Raw genomic sequence first — 21,217 nt, 5'->3', positions numbered from 1 at the left:
TAGGGTTTATTTTATAGGTAAGTATTTAGTTTTACATAGGAATAATTTAGTTAATTATAGTTATTTTATTTATATTTATTTAAATTATATTTACGTTAGGGGGGGTTAGGGTTAGACTTAGATTTATGGGTTAATAATTTTAATATAGTGGCGGCGTGTTTGCGATGTGGGGGGGACTCGGTTTAGGGGTTAATAGGTAGTTTATGGGTGTTATTGTACTTTTTAGCACTTTAGTTAAGAGTTTTATGCTATGACGTTGTAGTGTAAAACTCTTAACTACTGACTTTTAAATTCGGTACCAGTCTTGACAGGAGAGGGTCTACCGCTCACATTTTGTCAGACTCGAAATAACAGCGCTATGCAAGTCCCATGACGTAAGTGGATTTGCGGTATTTCCGAGTCTGGCCAAAAAAGTGAGCGGTACACCTGTACCTGCAGGACTCGTAATACCAGCGGGCGTTAAAAAGCATCGTTGGGACCAGCCAAAACTGCTTTTTAAGCCTAACACAAGACTCGTAATCTAGCCGTAAGATTACAAAAAATAATAAATGAAATTATCCAAAATAATAAAAATTAAACCTAATCTAATAGCCCTGTGAAAACAAAAGTCACCTAAAAATAAAAACACACCCCTAACCTATCAATAAACTACCAATAGCCATTAAAAGTGCCATTTGAATGGGCATTGCCCTAAATTAAACAGCTCTTTTACCTAACATAATTACAAAGCCCCCCTAAAAGTAACCCCCCCACCTAACCAACCGCCCCAAAATAAAAAACCTAAATCTAAAGGAATCTAAGCTGCCCATTGCCCCTAAAGGGGCATTTGTATGGGCATTGCCCTTAAAAGGGCATTCAGCTCTTTTTCGCACATAAAAAAAAGCCCTAATATAAAAAAAAAAACACCCCAAAAAAAAACTAAGTGTAACCCCCAAATAGGTACTCACCGTTACTGAAGTCCAGTGGAGAAGGTCTTCTTCCAGGCGGTGAAGGTCTACTTCCAGGCGGTGACATCTTCATCCAGCGCAGGGACCTCTTCTATCTTCATCCAGGGTGAAGGCAGAGCGGAGGTAACCGAGGAACAGGACTGGCGACCGTGGAGCGATCCAGCATGGAGTGTCGCCACACACTGAGGATTGAATGCAAGGTACCTGTATTATATTGGGGTACCAATGCACTGATTTGAACAGCCAATAGGATTTAAGCAGCTTTCATTCTATTGGCTGATTTGACGACCTTCACCACCTGGAAGAAGACCTTCTCCTCCGGACTTCAGGAACAATGAGAACCTATTTGGCGGTTAGACTTAGGTTTTTTTTTAGATTAGGGCTTTTTTATTTTTATGGGCGAAAAAGAGCTGAATGCCCTTTTAAAGGCAATGCCCATACAAATGCCTCTTTAGGGGCAATAGGTAGGTTAGTTTTTTTATATTGGGGGGTTGGTTGGGTGGGGGTTACTTTTAGGGGGGACTTTGTAATTATTTTAGGCAAAAGAGCTGTTTAGGGGGTGTTTTTATTGTTTTATAGAGCTATTAGATTAGGTTGCATTTTTTTATTTTGGATAATTTTGTTTACTATTGTTTGTAATCTTAGTGTTTTTACTCATTTGTAGTGTTAGTGGGCGTATTAAAAATTGAAAGTAAGTGTGTTCACTTAAGCGCAATAGAATTTAACACATGTCAGATAAAGGCAACTTAATTCACGTAAAAGGTAGGAGGAAGAAAAAAAACGTTGAATTAAACACAGCTTAAATGCATGTAAAAGAACATTTACACTCATATAAACACTGATAATAATTTGTTACAAAAATTATTTAAAAAGTCATATGGGCTCAAAGATAGATGGCATAAGGTTTTTGGTCTAAATATTTGTATGTATGTATATATATATATATATATATATATATATATATATATATATATATATATATATATATATATATATATATATATATATATATATATATATATATATATATATACATACATACAGTGGGGCAAAAAAGTATTTAGTCAGCCACCAATTGTGCAAGTTCTCCCACTTAAGAAGATGCGAGAGGCCTGTAATTTTCATCATAGGTATACCTCAACTATGAGAGACAAAATGTGGAAACAAATCCAGACAATCACATTGTCTGATTTGGAAATAATTTATTTGCATATTATGGTGGAAAATAAGTATTTGGTCACCTACAAACAAGCAAGATTTCTGGCTCTCACAGACCTGTATCTTCTTCTTTAAGAGGCTCCTCTGTCCTCCACTCATTACCTGTATTAATGGCAACTGTTTGAACTTGTTATCAGTATAAAAGTCACCTGTCCACAACCTCAAACAGTCACACTCCAAACTCCACTATGGTGAAGACCAAAGAGCTGTCGAAGGACACCAGAAACAAAATTGTAGACCAGCACCTTGCTGGGAAGACTGAATCTGCAATAGGCAAGCAGCTTGGTGTGAAGAAATCAACTGTGGGAGCAATAATTAGAAAATGGAAGACGTTCAAGACAACTGATAATCTCCCTCGATCTGGGGCTCCACGTAAGATCTCACCCCGTGGGGTCAAAATGATCACAAGAACAGTGTGCAAACATCATAGAACCACATGGGGGGACCTAGTGAATGACCTGCAGAGAGCTGGGACCAACGTAACAAAGGCTACCATCAGTAACACACTATGCCGCCAGGGGCTCAAATCCTGCAGTGCCAGACGTGTCCCCCTGCTTAAGCCAGTACATGTCTGGGCCCGTCTGAAGTATGCTAGAGAGCATTTGGATGATCCATAAGCGGATTGGGAGAATGTCATATGGTCAGATGAAACCAAAGTAGAACTGTTTGGTAGAAACACAACTCGTCGTGTTTGGAGGAGAGAGAATGCTGAGTTGCAACCAAAGAACACCATACCTACTGTGAAGCATGGTGCTGTTTCTCTGCAAAGGGAACAGGACGACTGATCCATGTACATGAAAGAATGAATGGGGCCATGTATCGTGAGATTTTGAGTGCAAACCTCCTTCCATCAGCAAGGGCATTGAAGATGAAACGTGGCTGGGTCTTTCAGCATGACAATGATCCCAAACACACAACGCCCAGGCAATGAAGGAGTGGCTTCGTAAGAAGCATTTCAAGGTCCTGGAGTGGCCTAGCCAGTCTCCAGATCTCAACCCCATAGAAAACCTTTGGAGGGAGTTCAAAGTCTGTGTTGCCCAGCGACAGCCCCAAAACATCACTGCTCTAGAGGAGATCTGCATGCAGGAATGGGCCAACATACCAGCAACAGTGTGTGACAACCTTGTGAAGACTTACAGAAAACATTTGACCTCTGTCATTGCCAACAAAGGATATATAACAAAGTATTGAGATGAACTTTTGATATTGACCAAATACTTATTTTCTACCATAATTTGCAGATAAATTCTTTCCAAATTAGACAATGTGATTGTCTGGATTTGTTTCCACATTTTGTCTCTCATAGTTGAGGTATACCTATGATGAAAATTACAGGCCTCTCTCATCTTCTTAAGTGGGAGAACTTGCACAATTGGTGGCTGACTAAATACATTTTTGCCCCACTATATATATCAAAAATAAAAAAGAGAAAAAAAGAGTACCTTAGCCAGCAACTACCTATAATTAGTATAATACCAAAATTAACAGACCCTTCATGAATATGGATCATCTGAAAAACATCACTGCAAAGCAGGTGAAAATAATTAACACCCTTTATTATTCATCATAAAATTAGAAAAAGAAAAAATACCTAAATAAGTGAGAAAAAGAAAAGTTATAAATAACTTCATTACAATACCCTAGCCTTCACTTCGGCATGTAATGTGTCCTTTAATCGTATGTGTAACATTATAACTGGGAATAGTATTTTCCTTTTTTAAAATATTGACAGACACTACATTTTCCACAGGCAGCAAGCTACATTAATTTATCAGCATTCAGTGTACACTGCTGCAGGGACTATCCTATTGACATGTTAATGTCATACAGACCTTTTATATTTTCCTAGTGTGAACACGGGGTGCGGGACAAGAAGTGCTCCGTAGTTGGAGCTAGCCAAAAAATAAAGGATATGTGTGATGATAATAGATTTCTATAAAATAATTTCTATATAATAATTCTATGAAAAAGAAGAAATATGTATATTTGGATATAACAAAAGGGTATCTAATAGATAAGAGTGAATATATATTGTTTTATTCAACTAAAATGCAAGATTAGAGCATAGTAAATGAAAGAAATGATGCTGGCATCAATAAAATATATTTGATTATATACTAAAATATATTAAAAGCAATTGCTACAATGAATAAATGAAGGTAGTGAAACAATACCATAGGTAATAACAATGTATAATATTTCATATAACAAGATAGTTACTTTATATATACAGCAACATGAAACATAACTTTCAAATAAAAGCTCAATGTTCATAAACAGAGGCTGATAGATCGCTAAAAAAATGTTATAAAAAACGTTATGGGTAACTGTTTCTTCCTTTTACGAAGAGACAATAAGCCAAGGAGTTTCAAAATATTGTCAAGTTGAATGATATATCTGTGTGTATCTTTGGCTGTACACAGCTAAAAAAACTCACTGTTCGTGGTGGTGTGTTAGGTATCCAGGTTCCGTTAGATGCTCTGAGGGGCGTGATGACGTCAGCACATGTGACCTTGTCTGCTTGATTTTATAGGTCTCTCACCGCTGATGACTCCTTGTTAGAGGTAAAACAGTATAAAATATAGTATTTATTTTTATTTTTATAATGATATTTATTTTTATAATGATATGTTTTGTTTTAGTTTGTACATATCAATTTATTTTATATTGTGTACAATGACAATTTAATGTAACTATATTCCATTTTAAATTGTTATACTATGTTAGCAGAGTTGACCCAACTCTCAATTACCACTTCCGGGTCATTTTAGGTTTAAATAGAGACTGTTACCAAACATTTTTATGCCTGATGAAACAGTCCTGTGTTGACCGAGAAACGTGTTGCAAAATAATAATTAAGAAGCTGTTTTAAACCACTACCCGGTTTTTGTGGTTACTTTCATTCCTTTACTTTTTGGAATTAGTCTGCAGCTTCATTTGGTCAGTTTGCAGCTGATTCCTGATCCCCATATGTGAGAGACATTTGAGCGTTGCACTCCTTCAGCTGGACACACTGTCATTTTATCTCCTGTTAAAGTACACAGTGTTACACTGCCAAGACAGACTTTGATATCCTGTTGGGACATTTGTCTACACCCTGTTTTCAGCTTGGGAAGGCTGTTGCCGTGACATCCTGATCCAGATCTGACGGGTCAAACACTGTTTGTGCTGACTGCTGTTTTAAATGTCAGCCTGCCTGATAGCACCCTATTTGTTTAAGGTGCAAGTATTCTTGTGAGTAGTTTTCATCTTGTCTATCTATCTATTTGTTATTACAAATTACACTATGTGGCGCCCCTTGTCTTTTTCTTAATTTTACAGATATGGATGTTGGTGCTGGACTCTCAAGTTCGGGTTTGTCCCAGTCTGGTATGACTCATTATACTTCACTTTTGGCTTACAAATTTGGACATGACATTGTCTAATACATTCACATTGATCTATACAGTATTAACATGGATCCTCTAATTAGATTTCAAGTATATTTAAAAAGAAGAATCACGATTCAGAGATCGAATTCCATTGTAATCAAAATCACAATTTATTAGTATTTGAAGATATTCCTCAGAATCTTGCTTTCTTTATTTGAATGAAATAAAGAAAACACATTTAGACAACACTAACACATTTTTACACATGTGCAGTATATATAAATATCCATCTCATATGCTTTGATATTTTATTCTTGAAGAGAGAAGGATAATTAAATATTCATGATGATAGGAGGAAATTATATATTTGATTGAAATTGCATGCTCTATACGATTAATTACATCAACATATGGAATAGAATATTCCTTTAGAGTGACATTCTCAAATATTGATATTGAATTTATCTAAAGATACAAAATATCTTTATTAATCATTACACTGTTTTGATGAAAGAATGTTGTGATTTAAATCACATCTTTCACTCTTGGATTACCTTTATATATATAAGCATATTCTAACAGCACCATGATGACATAGTTTAACATATATCTTATGTTTTGCATTGTGATCAATATGTGTTGTGTCAGAAACCAGATTACTGTACATTGCAGACATTTATATATGTGCCACATGTATTATGCTCTAGTTGTCACCAGTTGTTATTCAAAGTGTTAATTGTCTGTCTGGATTTATTTCGAAACTGGGACCAATAGTTATTTTTAGATATAAATTTCAACAAATAGATGAATTACAGCACCCACCAGACAATACTGAGCATGGAGAGGGTTAACCAGACCCAATCGAATCACAATGCAACAAGTTCTCCAGCTAGTAATACAAATTTAGCTTTTTTTGTGCATACAGGGTCTTTACATTTCGAAAGATATTTTTTAAATAGTTTAGAATAATTTTATTTTATTATACCAAATATGTATATTTAAAGCTGATGTACAAATTGTGTTACATAATATTTATTTATATCATTAATAGTTGAAGTTAATTTGACAAGCCAGGAGAGATCCAGCACTGATGCAGACCTGCCTTTGCAGGATACTGGTAAGTCCATTGACTCATTCTTATTTCATTAAAGGTGTCTTTTGCAAAAATATTCTGATTATGATTATGATGAAGCATTCCATTTGAATAAAACTTATAATGCACTCCTCTAATTATATATATATTTATTTTATTAGTTTAATATTAAGATCTCAAAGCTTCTTAGTCTACACCTTTGTGCTTCAGAACATGGCTAGCACATGTTGATATTTCGTATAAATGTAGACAACAATAATCAAGCGATACACACATAACTATTAAATGTTTTGTGTACTATGCTTTTTTCCGGATTTACAAAATACAGACAATCACATTTAATTATTAGTCATCGATAATTATATATTTTATTTCAATTGCATGCACCATCTAAATTAATAAATTCTTAACTTTGATTCAGAATCTCTTTAATGCAACATTGATGTGTGTCCTTGAGCACCAATAACACATGTTATAATATTTGATTTTAACATGTACACAACATATTATGTTTTACAGATATGGATGTTAAATGTGCGATGGAGGAGAATGTGGCTCCCTTGTAGTCTGATGGTACGTCAAATATATATAACAACATGTATATAATGTGTATTGTTTCAAAATCATACTATTGAATCAAACTAAAGTCTACAGCTTGGTCCCTTTAAAATATATTATTCCATTAATTTTCCAATACACTACTGCTCCCCTTTCTATATCATGCAGCATGAATATAGACATGATGAATTTATTTGCTTATTTATGTATAAATTGTCATGAATTACATCAAGATGTCACATGCATATTACATCCAAACAACCAATAATCATCTTATGATTGTACAGACAGTCATTGCTAATCATCTGAGTGCCTAGATGCAGACTAATTCATTATATCATCATTGTTCTGAGTTTCTCTGCCACTTCTAAGTATACATAAAACATAATCGTGTTAAAATTCATTGATTTAATTTCATGATGTATTATGTGTAAAGGGATTTGAAAATGATTTATGTGTAGACTGTCCATTTCACTCAAACAAACATCAATATTCCTCTAACCTAAAACGTTAAATTCTGAATGTGTCTATTAATACTGGAATGACATACATTTAATCCTTATGTAAAAGATATATTCACAAAACATACTCTGTAACAGTAATGTCAGATAGATACCATTCTATTCTTAATATTTAATATGAACAGTATTATCTACCGTGTATATATTCTGAATAGTAATTGATTGAACTATCAAGCTTAAAATAATTATATTTAAGATTACAAAGGCAATCATCTTAATCTATATGGTAATCAGTGATTACATTGTTTCAAAGGCTATGTGGAGTGGCCATTTATATTTGATCATATTACACACTCCCATTTTATCCAATTGGTGGCATCTCTAAAGTCAATCCACGGGCATGTGTCTAAATATCAAATGCATTCATGCGTAATTATATATTATCAAAAATAAAAATATCATATTGTTATTATCATAATGATTAGCACATAACATTGACTTTGAAAAATATGTGCCTAGATTACGAGTTTTGCGTTAACAGGGGTGCAGTGCTAATGAGCAGTTTATGCTCACGCTCACTTACAGACAGCGCTGGTATTACGGGTTTTTACAAACTCGGCGTTAGCCACAAAAAAGTGAGTGTAGAGCAAAATTTTGCTCCACATCTCACCTCAATACCAGCGCTGCTTACGTTAGTGGTGAGCTGCTTAAACGTGCTCGTGCACGATTTCCCCATAGGAATCAATGGGGAAGAGGCGGCTGAAAAAAACCTAACACCTGCAAAAAAGCAGCGTAAAGATCCTAACGCAGCCCCATTGATTCCTATGGGGAAACACATTTTATATCTACACCTAACACCCTAACATGAACCCTGAGTGTAAACACCCCTAATATTACACTTATTAACCCCTAATCTGCTGCCCCTGACATCGCCGACACCTGCATTATATTATCAACCCCTAATCTGCCGCTCCGGACACCGCCACCACCTACATTATACTTATGAACCCCTAATCTGCCGCCCCCTACATTTTTTTATTAACTCCTAATCTGCCGCCCCCTATGTCGTCGCAACCTACCTAATCATTCAGTCGTCGGCCATCGAATGAAGAGGATGCTCTGCGTCGGATGTCTTGAAAATGGACATGCTTTGCGCTGGATGGATGAAGATAGAAGATTCCGTATGGATGAAGACTTCTGCACGTCTGGAGGACCACTTCTGCCCGGTTGGATGAAGACTTCTGCCCGTCTGAAGGACCACTTCTGCCCGGTTGGGTGAAGACTTCTCACGGTAGGGTGATATTCAAGGGGTTAGTGTTAGTTTTTTTAAGGGGGAATTGGGTGGGTTTTAGAGTAGGGTTGGTTGTGTGGGTGGTGGGTTTTAATGTTGGGGGGGTATTTGTACTTTTTTTCAGGTAAAATAGCTGATTACTTTGGGGCAATGCCCCATAAAAGGCTGTTTTAAGGGCTATTTGTAATTTAGTGTAGGGTAGGGCTTTTTATTTTGGGGGGCTTTTTTATTTTGTTAGGGGCATTAGAGTAGGTGTAATTAGTTTAAAAATCTTGCAATTTCTTTATTATTTTCTTTAATTTAGTGGGGGAGTTTATTGTACTTTAGATAATTTTATTTAATTGTAATTAATTGTATTTAATTTATGTAATTAATTTAATTATAGTGTAGTGTTATGTGTAATTGTAACTTAGGTTAGGTCTTATTTTACAGGTGAATGTGTGCATCACAGTCAGATGGCTCCAAATTTATCATAATAAAAAGAATAATGTCATTAAAATGGTATATTTCTTCTTTATTTATTAATGTCATTAGTGATAAAAGTTATTTTATGTTTATAATCCTAAAGGGATGCTGACCACAATTCTTAATGTATGGATATGCATTCATAATGTACATTTTATTATTTTTGCTTTGGAAATCAACATAGACATATAATATATTTAAAACAGACTATTATCTGAATGTTGGCAGCACATATATTCCAATGTTCCTTACATCTTATTGTAGTAGTATAACATAAGAAATCACTGTGTGTAATGCACACATTTTAGATGATTTATCTCTTTCTATTATTTGTGATTATATTTAATTATCAAATGATATATTGCTATAGGTAACATATAATGTATAAACAATACATTTTTGTGATGTATGTAGTAGCATTATTTCTATGTTAAACCCTGCTGCTTCCTAAATATTTCCTAATCTTCCTATTCTAATGAAATATATATTTTTTACCAACAATGGATTATATATCACAGTATTATGTTACATTATGTGAAGCTGTGCATTACATAAAACAAACACGATTGCTATTTAACAATATATCACATGCTATTTTTTTAAATAGAAATACATTTGTTATTGACATGCAAAGGTGTTAAATCCTTCATTTGATTAGATTACGTTGCTCCCCAATATTGTATGGGCCATGTTGCGTAAAACGTCACATGCAAAGGTGTTAAATCCGTAATTTGACTGGATTACGTTGCTCCGCGATATTGGATGCTCCATGTTACATAAGATGTCACATGCAAAGGTGTTAAATCCGTCATTTGATTGGATTATGTTGCTCCACGATATTGTATGCACCATGTTGCATAAAATGTCACATGCAAAGGTGTTAAATCCATCATTTGATTGGATTACATTGCTCTGTGATATTGGATGTGCCATGTTGTGTAAAACGTCACATGCAAAGGTGTTAAATACGTCATTTGATTGGTCTACGTTGCTCTGCGATATTGGATGCGACATGTTTACGAATGAGAACACAAGTTTAAAACCATGATTTTCTCGGTTTATGGATTGTGTCAATCATGTACATTGTTGAAACATAGATGATAAAGAGTAAAGAAATATCTATTGACGGCTGTCTCACGAAAGAAACAAATGAAGGCAATGTGTTGTTGATCCCCAATATTTTTTGAAGCAAGTGCTAATCCATGAATGTTCATCGATGAAAATTGTTGTTTAATATGTTTGTCAACAATATTTGCACATTAAGAAATAATTAATGTGTTGTGTTTAATTGTCTACATAGAAAATTCCTAAACATGCGCATTTGTATTTGAAGTCATGTCTCAATATGCATTCACCTATGTCATGATATATATATATATATATATATATATATATATATATATATATATATATATATATATATATATATATATATATATATATATATATATATATATATATATAAGATGTATACTTTTTATAGATGTTATGTCCTGAAATGTTCAATATCATGTCATGTATCGATTCCATATTGTTGTTATCCAAATATAGTACTGTGAGCATGAATTTGAAATGTAACTCTTAAAGGGACATAAAATCCTAAATGTATATTCCATTAGTTATGTTGAACATACAATTTTAACCCTGTTTCCAATTCTCTTCTTCTATTCTCAAATGTGCTTCAGTCTCTTGGTATAATGTGTTGAAGGAGCATGAATACAATACTAGTTTTTAAGTGAACACATGGGTGAGGCAATGACAATCAGTAGATATATGCAGCCACCAATCAGCAGATCGAAGCTATGTTATATACTGCTCCTGAGCTTTCCTAGATAAACCTTTCAGTAAAGGATAACAAGATAACGAAACAAAGAATTTGAGTAAACGTGAATGTTGTTTAAAATGTTATGCTCTGTCAAAATCATGCAAGAGAATTTTCTGCTTTCTTGCACCTTTTGAAATGAAATATATTCCCAAATAAGTAAAACACTTTAAGCTAGCTTGAAAAATATAAACTTTATTTAATATATTCAATGTTGTCAACACATCGAGAGAAATATGGCACACAGGCTTATTATAAACTACCAATATTTTCTTGATTTAACAAGCATATGTAGATATACCAATAAGCCATAAGAATTATTATATGTTAGCATATGTTCTTGGTTAAGCTATGTTGTTTGCATCAACACAGTGATATGCCATCATGTATAATTGTAATGGCCATTGTTTTGTATTAGGAGAACAGGTTTGGACATCACATCACAAAAAACAATCAATCTAATCAACAAGGACAGCATGTGATGATATTGTCTCAACACACTTGTAAAACACACTCTGCAAACAATCTGCCTCCATGGACCCGGTCCCATAGAAGCAGGTTGAATACAGAGTGTGTTCCACAAGTGTAAGAAGACAACATCATTACATACTTATCCTTTATAAATTAACTATTAATTAAAAACAATATATAAACATAATTACTTCTTCCTCCTTCCATTCTTCCCACGAGTCTCTGAGGTGAATAAATGCCCCCTCCGACGTGTCCTCATTGGAGATGAATGTGGAAGAAGGGGAGGAGTACTGTGAGTGACTGGGGATTGACCAGGCAGGGTAGGAGATGGGGGAGGCACAGGAGATGATGGTCCAGGAGCTGATGGTCCAGGAGTTGATGGTCCAGGAGTTGATAGCCCAGGCTCTTGTGGTCTTTCCATTTCCGGATATGGTCTGCTTGCCAACTCCTGGAGGACCTGCAATATATGATTATGAACATTTAACATATTAGTTTGTCCTTTGATCAGGCGGTTCACTGTGTTGGTCATAAATTGTGTGTGTGCCTGTGGTGCCCTCCGGGAATTTTGCATTGCCTCCAGGAAGGCCCTCATTAGATCCACCTGCTGCGGCACGGGGGGCTGCTTGGGCTGCGTCTGCATGGATATCCTCTGCAGGGGTCTCCTCCAGTTCTCCCCGAGGTGGCCTTTCATCTTCTTCAATACTCTCATGCCTGGGTGAAGGAGGAGCATGTTCATGCTGTGTTTCCTCCTCACTGGCCTCAGACTCTGTATATTTGGAATTTAAAGAAATAAGAGACATTAGCACAGTTACAAATAAAGATGTAAATGTTATTTTTGAAAGTGTATTAATCAGGCTGCCTTCGTAATTCAATTGTAACCAAAAGCAATCGATACAATTTACGTATTTGCAAACCCGTCTTTTGGATATCTAGATGGTCAATATGTATGTATTTTTGCGTGCATCACAACTAATCTGTAGACTAAATAATAATGTGATGGCTTTTCTTCAAATCCAAGTTTCTCAAAGTAATTCTGAATGCATATACATAATAATGTTTTAAAAAAACTAACGGCTAGATTTGGAGTTTGGCGGTAAAAGGGCTGTTAACGCTCCGCGGGTTTTTTTCTGGCCGCACCATAAATTTAACTCTGGTATCGAGAGTTCAAACAAATGCTGCGTTAGGCTCCAAAAAAGGAGCGTAGAGCATATTTAGCGCAAATGCAACTCTCGATACCAGAGTTGCTTACGGACGCGGCCGGCCTCAAAAACGTGCTCGTGCACGATTCTCCCATAGGAAACAATGGGGCTGTTTGAGCTGAAAAAAAAACCTAACACCTGCAAAAAAGCAGCGTTCAGCTCCTAACGCAGCCCCATTGTTTCCTATGGGGAAACACTTCCTACGTCTGCACCTAACACTCTAACATGTACCCCGAGTCTAAACACCCCTAGCCTTACACTTATTAACCCCTAATCTGCCGCCCCCGCTATCGCTGACCCCTGCATTACACTTTTAACCCCTAATCTGCCGCTCCGTAAACCGCCGCCACCTACGTTATCCCTATGTACCCCTAATCTGCTGCCCTAACATCGCCGACCCCTATGTTATATTTATTAACCCCTAATCTGCCCCCACAACGTCGCCGACACCTACCTACACTTATTAACCCCTAATCTGCCAAGCGGACCTGAGCGCTACTATAATAAAGTTATTAACCCCTAATCCGCCTCACTAACCCTATCATAAATAGTATTAACCCCTAATCTGCCCTCCCTAACATCGCCGACACCTACCTTCAATTATTAACCCCTAATCTGCCGACCGGAGCTCACCGCTATTCTAATAAATGTATTAACCCCTAAAGCTAAGTCTAACCCTAACACTAACACCCCCCTAACTTAAATATAATTTTTATCTAACAAAATAAATTAACTCTTATTAAATAAATGATTCCTATTTAAAGCTAAATACTTACCTGTAAAATAAATCCTAATATAGCTACAATATAAATTACATTTATATTATAGCTATTTTAGGATTAATATTTATTTTACAGGTAACTTTGTATTTATTTTAACCAGGTACAATAGCTATTAAATAGTTAAGAACTATTTAATAGTTACCTAGTTAAAATAATTACAAATTTACCTGTAAAATAAATCCTAACCTAAGATATAATTAAACCTAACACTACCCTATCAATAAAATAATTAAATAAACTACCTACAATTACCTACAATTAACCTAACACTACACTATCAATAAATTAATTAAACACAATTGCTACAAATAAATACAATTAAATAAACTATCTAAAGTACAAAAAATAAAAAAGAACTAAGTTACAGAAAATAAAAAAATATTTACAAACATAAGAAAAATATTACAACAATTTTAAACTAATTACACCTACTCTAAGCCCCCTAATAAAATAACAAAGACCCCCAAAATAAAAAATTCCCTACCCTATTCTAAAATACAAAAATTACAAGCTCTTTTACCTTACCAGCCCTGAACAGGGCCCTTTGCGGGGCATGCCCCAAGAATTTCAGCTCTTTTGCCTGTAAAAAAAAACATACAATACCCCCCCCCAACATTACAACCCACCACCCACATACCCCTAATCTAACCCAAACCCCCTTAAATAAACCTAACACTAATCCCCTGAAGATCTTCCTACCTTGTCTTCACCATCCAGGTATCACCGATCCGTCCTGGCTCCAAGATCTTCATCCAACCCAAGCGGGGGTTGGCGATCCATAATCCGGTGCTCCAAAGTCTTCCTCCTATCCGGCAAGAAGAGGACATCCGGACCGGCAAACATCTTCTCCAAGCGGCATCTTCTATGTTCTTCCATCCGATGACGACCGGCTCCATCTTGAAGACCTCCAGCGCGGATCCATCCTCTTCTTCCGACGACTAGACGACGAATGACGGTTCCTTTAAGGGACGTCATCCAAGATGGCGTCCCTCGAATTCCGATTGGCTGATAGGATTCTATCAGCCAATCGGAATTAAGGTAGGAATTTTCTGATTGGCTGATGGAATCAGCCAATCAGAATCAAGTTCAATCCGATTGGCTGATCCAATCAGCCAATCAGATTGAGCTCGCATTCTATTGGCTGTTCCGATCAGCCAATAGAATGCGAGCTCAATCTGATTGGCTGATTGGATCAGCCAATCGGATTGAACTTGATTCTGATTGGCTGATTCCATCAGCCAATCAGAAAATTCCTACCTTAATTCCGATTGGCTGATAGAATCCTATCAGCCAATCGGAATTCGAGGGACGCCATCTTGGATGACGTCCCTTAAAGGAACCGTCATTCGTCGTCTAGTCGTCGGAAGAAGAGGATGGATCCGCGCTGGAGGTCTTCAAGATGGAGCCGGTCGTCATCGGATGGAAGAACATAGAAGATGCCGCTTGGAGAAGATGTTTGCCGGTCCGGATGTCCTCTTCTTGCCGGATAGGAGGAAGACTTTGGAGCACCGGATTATGGATCGCCAACCCCCGCTTGGGTTGGATGAAGATCTTGGAGCCAGGACGGATCGGTGATACCTGGATGGTGAAGACAAGGTAGGAAGATCTTCAGGGGATTAGTGTTAGGTTTATTTAAGGGGGTTTGGGTTAGATTAGGGGTATGTGGGTGGTGGGTTGTAATGTTGGGGGGGGGTATTGTATGTTTTTTTTTACAGGCAAAAGAGCTGAAATTCTTGGGGCATGCCCCGCAAAGGGCCCTGTTCAGGGCTGGTAAGGTAAAAGAGCTTGTAATTTTTGTATTTTAGAATAGGGTAGGGAATTTTTTATTTTGGGGGTCTTTGTTATTTTATTAGGGGGCTTAGAGTAGGTGTAATTAGTTTAAAATTGTTGTAATATTTTTCTTATGTTTGTAAATATTTTTTTATTTTCTGTAACTTAGTTCTTTTTTATTTTTTGTACTTTAGATAGTTTATTTAATTGTATTTATTTGTAGCAATTGTGTTTAATTAATTTATTGATAGTGTAGTGTTAGGTTAATTGTAGGTAATTGTAGGTAGTTTATTTAATTATTTTATTGATAGGGTAGTGTTAGGTTTAATTATATCTTAGGTTAGGATTTATTTTACAGGTAAATTTGTAATTATTTTAACTAGGTAACTATTAAATAGTTCTTAACTATTTAATAGCTATTGTACCTGGTTAAAATAAATACAAAGTTACCTGTAAAATAAATATTAATCCTAAAATAGCTATAATATAAATGTAATTTATATTGTAGCTATATTAGGATTTATTTTACAGGTAAGTATTTAGCTTTAAATAGGAATCATTTATTTAATAAGAGTTAATTTATTTTGTTAGATAAAAATTATATTTAAGTTAGGGGGGTGTTAGTGTTAGGGTTAGACTTAGCTTTAGGGGTTAATACATTTATTAGAATAGCGGTGAGCTCCGGTCGGCAGATTAGGGGTTAATAATTGAAGGTAGGTGTCGGCGATGTTAGGGAGGGCAGATTAGGGGTTAATACTATTTATGATAGGGTTAGTGAGGCGGATTAGGGGTTAATAACTTTATTATAGTAGCGCTCAGGTCCGCTCGGCAGATTAGGGGTTAATAAGTGTAGGTAGGTGTCGGCGACGTTGTGGGGGGCAGATTAGGGGTTAATAAATATAACATAGGGGTCGGCGATGTTAGGGGCAGCAGATTAGGGGTACATAGGGATAACGTAGGTGGCGGCGATTTGCGGTCGGAAGATTAGGGGTTAATTATTTTAAGTAGCTTGCGGCGACGTTGTGGGGGGCAAGTTAGGGGTTAATAAATATAATATAGGGGTCGGCGGGGTTAGGGGCAGCAGATTAGGGGTACATAAGTATAACGTAGGTGGCGGTCGGCAGATTAGGGGTTAAAAATTTTAATCGAGTGGCGGCGATGTGGGGGGACCTCGGTTTAGGGGTACATAGGTAGTTTATGGGTGTTAGTGTACTTTAGGGTACAGTAGTTAAGAGCTTTATAAACCGGCGTTAGCCAGAAAGCTCTTAACTCCTGCTTTTTTCAGGCGGCTGGAATCTTGTCGTTAGAGCTCTAACGCTCACTGCAGAAACGACTCTAAATACCAGCATTAGAAAGATCCCATTGAAAAGATAGGCTACGCAAATGGCGTAGGGGGATCTGCGGTATGGAAAAGTCGCGGCTGTAAAGTGAGCGTTAGACCCTTTAATCACTGACTCCAAATACCAGCGGGCGGCCAAAACCAGCGTTAGGAGCCTCTAACGCTGGTTTTGACGGCTACCGCCGAACTCTAAATCTAGGCCAAATTGTGTTAGCTGTATCCCTAATTTATTTTGCAGATGAATGGGTTATGAGGTGGATGTAAATAGATTATTAAATGAGCTTAACATCAGATGAGAAGCGCAGGTTCCCGGTATCCAGTCCAGCTTCGATCCCAACTAGGGCCACCTCGGAGATGTTAGGATGCAACATTTCCTCCCAGTGGCTGTAGACAAATTTCTGCTCCGGGCCGCCACCGGTCCCTGCATTGTAGTCCCTCTTCCTCAACTTTCTCTTCTTGAGCACACTTTTGCAGTCCCGGTAGGGGTGCTGTATTGATTTGACATCCCTCCTGAACTCCTCCACTGCATTGACAGCATGTCTGATCTCCTGCCACAACTTTTTATTTGCTGAAGGGGTGGCCTCGGTGCCTGCAGCCTCCTAGCCCTCCCTGGTATACCATTCCTCCCTCTGCCTGGGCTTTCCCTATGATGTGAGTCTCTGTTTTCCAAACTGTATTGCGCCCTGTCTGGGCTTCTGACCTACACCACTGGGCCTAGCCACTTGTTCATCTTCAACAATGTGGCTGGTCCCAGCCATCTTCAACAATGTGGCTGTGCCCACCCACCCTGACCTCTCCCCCTCCCTCTCCCACTCCCTGTCTCATCCTCCTGCCTAACCTCCTCCCTAACCTCCTCCTTAACCTGCTCCCTAACCTGCTGACTAACCTGCTGCCTAATAAGCTCTAAGAGTTCCTCGCTGATCTCCTGCCTTGGCACTCCTCTAGTCCTCCTTCCCGCCATACCCTTTCCTATGGTGAAAGTGCATAGATGAAAGGGGGTTAAAATAAAGAAATAAAAGTAAAAAGTGCTCAAAGTGTGAATGGGATTTATAAAATAGGGTAAGGGGTAGTAATAAACAGAAAAACATAAAAAAAAAAATAGTAAATGAGTGTATGTAAACAATAAGTTGGTGTAAATAAAACAAAATCTAACTATGGGCTGGGTATATAATTAAAGGGAATGGGGTATGGAGTGTATGTGTGTGTTTATGCAGTGCTACAGCTATGTGTATGTATGTATTGAATGTGTTTGCATGTAAATAAAAGTAAATGTTTTTAACTATATGTAAGTAAAGGTGAAAAAAAGCAGCACTCGCACACTCACTAACTAATTCTCTGTCTCACTAACTCTCTGTAACCTCCAATGCCTAGACCTGTACCTATCTCGAAAAAGCAATACAGCATGCTTATATACCCTATGTAAATAGTTATTGATGTACCGGTTTGCAAAGTAAACTAGATCCAGGTGTGTTTAAGTGATGATTTGTATGAGTGCAATGTGGAGTTGTAGAATTTGCGCATGCTCATATCGAGTTTCTAAATGCACATATGTTTTTCTGGAATGTGTATAATGTGATGATGTCATAGTGATTGTTTTGCATAACATTCTCCTAATTTACACCTAGATTACGAGTTCTGTGTTAGCCTTAAAAAGCAGCATTAAGGGGTCCCAATGCTGCTTTTTAACGCCCGCTTGTATTACGAGTCTGACAGGTACAGGTGTACCGCTCACGTTTCTTCCGCGACTTTTGGCTACCGCAAATCTCCTTACGTCAATTGCGTATCCTATCTTTTAATGGGATTTTCCTAATGCTGGTATTACGAGTCTTGGAAGAAGTGAGAGGTACAGCCTCTACCTCCAAGACTCCTACCGCATAAAAAAGTCAGTAGTTAAGAGTTTCATGGGCTAACGCCGGAACATAAATCTCTTAACTACAGTGCTAAAAAGTACACTAACACCCATAAACTACCTATTAACCCCTAAACCGAGGCCCCCCAACATCTCAATCACTATAATAAAATTATTTAACCCCTAATCTGCTGACCGGACATCGCAGCCACCTACATTATACCTATGAACTCCTAATCTGCTTTCCCTAACATCACCGACACCTATATTATATTTATTAACCCCTAATCTGCCCCCCCCCCCCAACGTCGCCGCAACCTAACTACAATTATTTAACCCCTAATCTGCTGACCAGACATCGCAGCCACCTACATTATGAACCCCTAATCTGCTGCCCCTTACATCAACGACACCTATATTATATTTATTAACCCCTAATCTGCCGACCGGACATCGCTGCCACTATAATAAATGTATTAACCTCTAAACCGCTGCACTCCTACCTTGCAAACACTATAATAAATTTTATTAACCCCTAATCTGCCCCCCCCAACGTCGCTGCCACCTACCTACAATTATTAACCCCTAATCTCTCACCCCCAACGTTGCCGCTGTTATAATAAAGTTATTTACCCCTAAACCTAAGTCTAACCCTAACACCCCCCTAAGTTAAATATAATTTAAATAAAACAAAATAAAATTACTATAATTAAATAAATTAATCCTATTTAAAACTAAATACTTACCTATAAAATAAACCCTAATATAGCTACAATATAACTAGTAGTTACATTGTAGCTATTTTAGGATTTATATTTATTTTACAGGCAATTTTGTATTTATTTTAACTAGGTACAATAGCTATTAAATAGTTAATAACTATTTAATAGCTACCTAGTTAAAATAATTACAAATTTACCTGTAAAATAAATCCTAACCTAAGTTACACATACACCTAACACTACACTATCAATAAATTAATTAAATAAATTACCTACAATTATCTAAAATACAATTAAATAAACTAAACTATAGTACTAAAAAACAAACACTAAATTACAAAAAATAAAAAAATTACAAGAATTTTAATCTAATTACACTTAATCTAAGCCCCCTAATAAAATAAAAAAGCCCCCCAAAATAATAAAATTCCCTACCCTATACTAAATTACAAAAGTAATCAGCTCTTTTACCATCCCTTAAAAGGGCTTTATGCGGGGCATTGCCCCAAAGTAATCAGCTCTTTTACCTTTTAAAAAAAATACAAGACATTAAAACCCACCACCCACACACCCACCCGATCCCCAATCCATTACATGTCCGTGCTTACGCTAGGGAAATTAACGTGGTACTCGTGTTACCGCAATGCATAACGAGGTTGTTTTCAGACTCGTAATACCTATGTTATGAAGAGTGCGCAATGAAAATAATGCATGCTCTATTTGCGAACAGCCATTACGCAAAACTCGTGATCTAGCTGTTATATAGGTGTATTTTCTTTATCTATTGATATGATGGATAGTAAAGGATGTTAATTATTTTGTCCCAGCAGTAAAAGGCGAGAGGAGCACCAACTTTAAAATCCAGCAATACTTTATTATTTCTCAAAGTTCATAAAAACTTCATAGAAAGTTGCACACAGCGGACAACATTGAAGTAAGGTCTGCTAACACAGCTTTATGTTAAGTTGCTGAACTCGCTTGATTCATGTCATCGGGCTGTCTCGCTATCACCTAAATTACAAGCTATGCTCTAAACGCTGTGTGTAAATAACGCAAAAAATTGCCATTACAAGTTACAGAAAAACCTTCTTGTGCTGTGGGTTATGGTGCATTAAGCTCCATACCGCACAAAGGCCAAGTCCTGACTTGATGTGCTCGTGCAATGGAGAAAAATTGTTAGAAAAATCTAACACCTGCGATTGCGGAATGAAGATCGCTATAACGCAATCATCATTCATGTCTATGGGGATAAGAAGGTTATGTAAAAACCTAACACTCTAACATAAATCCCTAGTCTTAATACCCCTAATGTGTCGCCCCCAACATTGCTGACACTAAATAAAGATATTAACTCCTAAAATCCTGCACCCGCATCGCTTACACCTAAATAAAGCTATTAACCCTTAAACCGCCGCCCCCGCATCACGAATACTAAACTAAACCTATTAACCTCTAAACCGCCAAACACCCACATCGCAAATACTAACCTAAACCTATTAACCCCTAAACCGCCAAACATCCACATTGCAAATACTAACCTAAACCTATTAACCCCTAAACCACCAAACACCCACATTGCAACTACCTAAATTAAACTATTAACCCCTAAACCTAACACCCCCCCCTAACTTTAAATTAAACTTACAATAAAACTAACTTCAAATAAAAAAAACTAAGCCATCAAGTTTAGAGACTTGAGATCCGGATAGAAAAATGAACATTGGGACAGAGACTGCAGAGGCAGAGGCTGGCCATCTAAACCAGATCGGCATACCAAATCCTCTAAGGCCACGCTGGGGCAATAAGGATTACAGATGACTTTTCGAGTTTTTTTCTTGGAAATTACTCTTGGAAGAAGA

This window comes from Bombina bombina, chromosome 4, assembly GCF_027579735.1.
Source record: "Bombina bombina isolate aBomBom1 chromosome 4, aBomBom1.pri, whole genome shotgun sequence".
Classification (NCBI taxonomy): Eukaryota; Metazoa; Chordata; class Amphibia; order Anura; family Bombinatoridae; genus Bombina; species Bombina bombina.
Note: the sequence above shows the minus strand (reverse complement) of the source record.